The sequence below is a fragment of the Girardinichthys multiradiatus genome, chromosome 12 (assembly GCF_021462225.1).
Source record: "Girardinichthys multiradiatus isolate DD_20200921_A chromosome 12, DD_fGirMul_XY1, whole genome shotgun sequence".
NCBI classification, from domain to species: domain Eukaryota; kingdom Metazoa; phylum Chordata; class Actinopteri; order Cyprinodontiformes; family Goodeidae; genus Girardinichthys; species Girardinichthys multiradiatus.
In genome coordinates, this window is record NC_061805.1 from 35,832,059 (window position 1) to 35,839,198 (window position 7,140).

Here is a 7,140-nt window from a genome sequence, read left to right on the forward strand (position 1 = left end):
GTCGCTAGCTCATCCTTGATGTCTTCGTTTAATCCTTTCATGAATGCATCCATCTGTGCTGCCTCATTCCAACGGCTCTCTGCAGCCAACAAATGAAAGTCAATTATATAGGTCGAGACAGGCTGATCACCCTGTTTGAGGGACAATAATCCTCTTGCTGCCTCACGAATTGGAATGACCGGGTCAAAAACTCGAATGAGTTCCTTGGAAAAAGTTTCATAAAGATCACAAGATGCAGACCTGATATGCCATTCAGCAGTTCCCCACTGTTTTGCCTTTCCTGCCAGCAGAGATTTAACAAACGCCCCTTTGGAACGTTCAGTGGGAAAGGATGACGGCTGAAGCTCAAAATGAATTTCACACTGAGTTAGAAAAGCTCGACATTGGTCTGAGTCTCCCCTGAACATCTCAGGCGGAGAGAGGCGTGGCTCCCTTACTTCTGCTGTTGTCCGTGTTACTTGGGTGTGGTTTCTTTGTGACGGTGGCAGCTCGGCGACAAGATTGCCAGAACGTAATGTGGAAATTATTTCCTCCATGCCGGAACCCAACCAGGAAAGGGTCTCATCAACGTGGGTACGCCACTGTTGTGCTGTCGATGAGTCCATTTTTGGCCAGATTTTTCTGCTATGAATCAGAAAAAGGTGGACCCAAGATTCAGCCAGACACAGTACTGAAAGTTTAAAAGGTTTATTCAGCCACAGGAAAACGTCACACAGGCAACACTCCTCACAGCTTCCAGGAATCACTGAGGCAGAAAGAGGGATTAGTGACTTGTAGTCTCTCCAGATTTTGCAGAGATCAGAAAAGCCACTAACCTGCTTTTGTCTTGAGTGGAACTTGAAACCCAGAGGGAAAACCTCAGGGGGCAGCAGGCGGTGATCTCCACAGCACAGGTAAGAAGTGACTCCAGGCTGAATAATCCGAGGGCTAGGCTGGCTCAATAATCCAAGGACAGAAACAGGGTCAACGATCGGAACAAGAGGCGTCAGGCAAGGGGCAGGCAGAGTCATAAACCAGATGCAGGAAACAAGGTCGACAACCAAAATCCAAATAGTCTGACAGGGAGCAGGCAGAGGCATAAATCCAAAAGGCAAGGCAAGGTCAAGAACAATGATCAGACAGGAAGGAACACTGGATATCTACTCACACGATGGCTTTCAAAAATCTGGCACTCTGCTTGTCAGAGTCAGTATATATCAGGGAAGACACAGGTGTATGGCATGCAACAGATTGCACTGCACAGCAGCAGCCACCAGGTGCATCTAATCTGCTGATTGCATCCAGGGAGACAGGGTAGAGCAGACGTGTGTCCTATTCTTATATTACATTTTCATTCTAACACTTGAGAAGTGAAATGTAATTTTCAATCTTTCGTTTAAAAACAAAGTTGATGATGACGAGTGCTCTACTTTTTTCTTTAACTATTCCTTTTTCATATTATTGAGTGAAATATTATAAAGGTAAAAAGTTTTCTTTTGATGTTTTTTACTCATTTATAGACTTTGGTGCATATACATGCATGCTTAAAGAGAATAATATCACACACACACACCCACTCCCACAAGTACAATACCTTACAAAAGAATTAATACGTTTTTTCACATTTTGTTGCATCACAACTAAAACAGTTCACAGTATACACGTATATATACAAGCAGTGCATATTTATAAAGTGCAAAGAAGACATTAAAGAGTTTTTGTTAGGGTATGAAAACTTTCGTATTGTTTATCACTCATGTCTGCTCTAAGTGCCTTTCCCTCCTACATGCCACAGGAAGGGAGATGGGGACAGGAGTGAGTTATGCTTTAATCAGCAGCATCTAAGGGCTGCTCAACCAAGTCCCATTCTCCCTCTCTGTTTAAAATCAAGACACATGAACCCTAACCTTTCTGACCCCACACACAAACACACACACCCTGAATGTTTGTTGAACTGTGTGTGAACCAGCACGTATAAATAAAGAGAGAGGGGTGCCAACACTTTGTAGTCTGCACTGCAAAAGTGAGCTACCCTTGCTGCAAGTAAGTCTGACTCTGTATCGTTCTTGCCTCTGAGTTGACTAATTAATACCTAACAGTTTTAAAAAAATTTCTCCAAAAAAACAACTTTCAGATAGTTGGCCAGTATTTTAATCTCAGTGTAAATCCTACTGTTCTGTGAAGCCCTCAAAGTTTTGTTAGAGAACGTCAGTAAACAAACAGCAGCATGAAGACCAAAGAGCACTGCAAACAGGTCAAGCGGTGGAGAAGTTCAAAGCAGGGTAGGGGTGTACAACAATATACCAAGCTTTAAACATCTCACAGAGTTAAATCCATCACAGTTAAATGCATCAACTGACAATGGAAACATTACAGCACAACATCAAACATTTGCATGGCTGTCCACCTTAGCTGACAGGGTATCCACGAGAGCATTAAGTGTTGAAATTAAATATTGGAAAAATAACAGAAGATTTTCCCTCTGCAGTTTTCCATAAGCCATGTAAAAAAAAAAAAGAATAAAAATGTGAAGGAAGGTGCTCTGGTCAAATGAGACCAAAACTGAACGTTTTGGCCTAGATGCAAAACGCTAAGTGTGGTGGAAAACTAATACCCTACAAACACCATGCTCACTGTGAAAGATGGTGGATGCAGCATCATGCCTTTTTTCAGCAGGGACCAGCCAGCTGATCAGAGTTGATGGGAAAATGGATGGAGCTAAATACAGGTCAGTTGTGGAAGATGCAAAAGACTCAAGACTTGGGTGGAGGTTCACCTTCCTGCAGAACTGCGACAGTAAACATACAACCAGAGATATAATGGAATGGATTAGATCAAAGCATTTCCATGCGTTAGGATGGCTTGGGGCGAAACCTAAAGGGCAGGACTTGAAAACTGATTTTGATAGACACTCTTCATTCAATCTGAATTAGCTTGAGCTATTTTTCAAGGAACATGCAAAAAAATTCAGTCTACAGATCTGCAAAACTGGTACATAACCTGGAAGAGTTGTAGGTGTAATTAACAGTGAACAGGTCTACATTATTTTTAATCTTTGGGCTGAACACAAATGCATGCCACTACTTTCCCATTTTTATTTTACGTGTATGTTTCTTTCCACGCTCTACTCATGTTATTGTATTACATAAAATCCCAACAATACTTCAAAATATGTTGAAGTTTGTGGTTATTACATGAAAGAAAAATATGTCCTTCATGTATCAGTCATAAAAAAACTGCTTACACTCTCATGTCTTTCCACAGACAACACAGTAAAGAGAACGGAGTGTCAACATGTGTGTGCAGCTCGATGGGTTTGTCTCTGAGTATCCAGGGGTCAGTGTCCCAAGGGACCACTCTAAAGGACTGCATCGACCTTCCAGCACTTCTCCTCTGACATGTTGCAGCGAGAGGTCGAAGAGGTTGTCTGAAGCAGCAGCATATCAAATATGTAACCTTCTCACAGACAAACAGGATCAAGTGGCAAATTTTAGGGGAATTACCTCATTCACATTTTTTTTCTTCAAAGTATTGAAATGTCTTGCTTCTAAATAACCAAAACTATTTACAGTATATTTACATAATGAAGTATTTTGTTTCTGCTAGCACAGGAGCAAAAATGTGTTTAAATCTAATGTTGTTAAAGTCTGATTTTTCCCCATTTCTAACACTGAGAAGACATATCCCTATATGTAACCTAAACTGATACGTACAAATATACACATCTAAATAAAAAGAAAACGTTAATGATCAGCAGTTGAAAAATAATTGAATTTATATTCAGAGCAGTAGGTAGAGTTTTTCCGTCCTCCTTCCAAACACTTTCACAGTTCCCCAAGACACGGACACTTTTGTTGTCTTAATTGGAAACATTGTCTGGCTTTAAAGCTATATGAGGAGGACTTGGGGGTTGAATTGCTATATGAATGCAAGTTGCATCATTTTCGTAATAAAATCTAATGGTGAAAATTAGTTCCACTGAACCCGAAGCACTCAGAATAGTGGAACAAAAAGCAGATGGGTGCTTTTTGCTTATGGTTGTCTTACACATGTGACTACAACAATACAGAAAAATGTATTTGTCATGTTATTTAAATTCTTGTTATTTATTTAAGATCACTTAAACGAAGAAAACCCCTAAAAAGACAATCCCATGTGCACACTGCAGCACCTTTGCTCTAGTTCAAGTCCTACATTCTCTAAGGTGTGAAAAATACTCCTAACGAGTGGTCATTCAGACTGCTGCATGAATGACAATAACATCTCATGGCGTTTAATATCAAAGATCCCATCTACACTCATCCTTCTGCAGGCTCAATCCGAGGCCTGTTCTCCGGACACATTATTACTGTCTTCATTTTAACATGAAAGGGAGGAAACAAGTGCTGCAACACTACCAAAGAGACACCTTGATCCCAGAGCATTTGCATTCGCCACCTTGTTTCTCCTAATGTATGAACGAGTTAGAGCTGGACTCTACGATTGGCCGGTGCTGAAAAGCAGAAACAGGAACTCAGCTAATGCTGCTCATGTTGTCCCCCTTCCCCCCTTCGTCCTCACTGTGTCACACTCAGGTGGTGGCACTAGAGGGCAGTCCACCCTGTTGCTTTTTGTTTTTGGCATCCACTGTTGGACTCACATTGAGGCAAATATACATATATATTTTTTTTAAGATTTGTAATTTTTCTAAATTCCATGAAAATATTTTTGGTACAGCTTTAGGAATAAAAAGGAAAAAGGCTTATCAATTGTCTTATACACACTACATGAACTAACCAAGGTGGACAAAGATGTTGCCTTTTGTTTAAAGAGATAGGAGAGTGCTCACACACGTATACTCACAACTGTATTGCTGTTGTGTTTCCATGGTGTGGAAACCCCAAAGCAACAATGTTAATCAGAGATAAAAATAATGTAAGAGCAGCAGTGATTACTGTGGGGGCAGCCAGCCGTTTCATTTTTCAGGCACAAGGCAGCAGACCTCAGATTTGAACTAAGTGAATATGTTAATGCGATTTACAAGGACAGGGCCATAATACTTCTTTCCCCCTTCTTTTTCTTTCTGCTTTGTAATTAACTGGAAGCTATGTCAATCACAAGAAAGCCTTATCACTGGTTGTGTGTGAAGAAGTTCTGGCATGAGTTGGGAGAAAGTGTTTGTTTCAAAGTGTTTCATGATATTAAATCAAGGTACTTGTCCTATTGTTTTAGATCAGTGTAAAAAAGTCCTCCTGTTGACTTATTGAAACATCAATAGCTCACAACCACCTAAACACAAAACAAAGACATTCAATGCCTATTTTCTGTATGACAATGAAGTGATTTTTAATACCATATAGTTATGACATTTATATTTAAAAGAATACTTCAATGCTTTCTCCCTGCTACCTACAATGTCGGCTTTACTACTTTCAGAAATATCTCTACTGCACCTCCTTTTAAAAATGCTTTCCTATCATTTGTATTCAAATAAACAAAGCATTTTTTAAATGTTTGCTCTTTTGTTTTAGCAACCTGTGACAGAGCTCTACCCCATTTCTCTGCATGCTTTGTCTAATATCGTTGTGCAAATGACCTAATAAAACCTTGAACCTTCTAAATTTTGCCATATTTTGAATCCCTGTTGTAGATCTTTCACCTTTATTATCTATCCATTATTGAACATAAATCTGTTCCAAATGAGATTTCCTTGTTACTCAGAGAAAGTATGAATAATCTGAAAACTGTTTGACCTTTTAATGAAAATGTTCTTGTCATGAAAAACATTTTTCTATACATGTCTTAGTAAAATATGTCGCTGGATTTCAAGGCCATTTTTTTTTTATTGTATTTGTTCTAAAAAGCAAGTTAAAAATAAAATTACTTCAAAAATTTACTTCAAAATATTACTTTAGAAAGCACAATTATAGTATGCATCTGTAAACACACATCAGTGTTTTGTGCTGCCTTTATATCTGCTGTGGTGATTTGGAAAAGACTGATTGGATATTTTATATTTAGGATGATTGCTATGATCTCAGCCATAATTGGCTTGCTATTAAGAAAAAAAAGGCTTTTTCAAAAACCTTTTTCACTTGTTATTAATTAAAGGTATCAATGAAGAGGAAAAAAAGAACACCTAAAAGTAGGTTACAGGAGGTCAAGCAATGTAAAGTGCTCTCTTTTCGGCCATTCAAGGGAGAAGGTCAGGTCAATCATGTAAGTATGGCTGCCGCTTCTCACAATCAACATCAGGATGGGTCAGACCTTCTGTGCTAGACAGAAAGCTTGCTTTTGTAGCGTCGAGCCCTTCAGAGGCTTCTCGGTTCTTTGAGCTGTGTTGTGGCGATGGAGGGGTGGGGGTCTCTGTACTGCGCTGCGCTACGAAGAAGGGCCCTCTGTGAAAAGGCCCCACTCGAGAGGAATAAAGGAGGCTCTCCAGTGGTTTGTTTTGGAGGCTGTCTTATTGATCTGTCTACCTATGAATGAATGCATTGGCCCAGTTTTCCCGCTCACACGGACAAAGACACTCGGCCTGTATTAACTGCCTCCATGTTATTCACAGAGAATAGTGCGCATTGAGAGGAGTTTTGGGAGTGTTTGTCGTTGCATCCCTGAATCTACTAATCTTTCTCTGGAGAATGGAGACAATTAACAAGGAGAAGCAAATCAATGACCACTGACTGCCTAAATCAATATTATAGATTGAACAAGGACGTGGAGCACTTCATACATACAAAGACGGTGAAACACAACTAACGCTTCATTTTCCTAACTGAACCTTTTCTTGTTTGGGACCCTAAAGTTCGGAACTGAAAATTGGACTTTAAGTGTTGATATATATACCACCTTATTGACCTCATCTTTATGAAAATGCTTTCAAAAAGTAGTTTGTCTCTCATCTTTTTACCTACTTTACTTGTTGCTCACATGGAGCACTTTCCACAAATATTGGCCCTGGTCAAGGTGCACCTGAAAATAAATGATTGGGAACAATCAGTAATCCCAAGATGCAATTCTCATTTGCAGTTCTTTAAAAGTGAAAATTGGACATTTTTCCTGCATTTACCATCCTTCTCACTATGGTTGGGGGCACAATAATTCTCGTCTGTTGCAGTTGTTTCATACCATTTGATTATTACTCAGACTGTAGATCTGGACGTATGTAGGTGAGTAACCATT